Raw genomic sequence first — 1,192 nt, forward strand, 5'->3', positions numbered from 1 at the left:
AAATATTAAAAGCATTTTAAATAATAATTCAATGATTTTTAAGTTATTTTTCAACACATTACGTGTAATTTTATGTCCAAGTATCAAATGCAGTATTTAAAAAGTTTGTAAAAAGATATTAAATGAAATGTTTAAATTGATTTACTGAATTGCCGTGTTTCACAAATTTTGGAGTTTCCAAAGAGCCAAATTGAATGTGGCTCTGAACCTCAGCTTCGTTGATAGGCCACTTTACGGTGATAATTCCATGGGATTCCCACGTATCCATCAACCGAACACTTCCTCTGATCATTGTGTATTACGCCTTTAACATAGTGCAGTAAAAGCAAAACGGGAGGAAGTCTCAATGCACTGGGGAATCTTGATTTGTAATTGTAAAAATTGTAAAAGGCCAATCAAGGTGTTCTAAACACAACCGGAGTCGAAAAGACCACGAAGACTCCAACAGATAGTAAGCATCTCGCACTGATCACTACAACCCCAAGTAGTGACCGTTAAATATTGAAAAACAACCATTCGATGAACACGTGTCTCTGCAAGTGTTTGTGTACAAACATCAATACATGTTTGAATACGTCTCCCGATATCATCTTGTGTGGCTATAAACATTTCTAAAGTGACACTTTTAACATCATGCGATCAGAGCGAGATGCCTATATTACTTTATCAAATGGAATATACGTTTGCGTTTCGTCGTTGTATTTTTCAATAAAATCATGTATAATACGAGGTCATTGAATTCATGTCGTTACGCTCTATCCTTTTGTAGAAAAAAATATACTGTCATTTAAAAAATCCAACTGACCTTGAAGTGACCTTAATGTTAACATTTAACGAACTTTCATCTGCATGTCTAGTGTCTCCCTCTATCTCATTTAATCCCTTAAAAGCAGATTTTCCAATTAACGTAATTTTCGAAATATTAACATTTATAGATTAAAATGGGTCACCCGTATATACATATAATTCTTTCTTGTTTATGGTAAACAGAATTTCAGGAGATATAATATCCATTTTAGGTGGTTTGGTGCTTTGTCTTCTTGCATTAATCTTGAAATGTAGTGTTGCAATTTTCCTTCTTTCTAGATGTAATGATCATTGCCTATAATTAATTTTTTGTAGCCTATCTTCACTTGTTTCTTTTTTTCTTTCTCGTCTATTTTTATATTACTTAAAATATTAATTACTAGTT

Source organism: Habropoda laboriosa, unplaced genomic scaffold (genome assembly GCF_001263275.1).
Source record: "Habropoda laboriosa isolate 0110345459 unplaced genomic scaffold, ASM126327v1 scaffold67, whole genome shotgun sequence".
Classification (NCBI taxonomy): Eukaryota; Metazoa; Arthropoda; class Insecta; order Hymenoptera; family Apidae; genus Habropoda; species Habropoda laboriosa.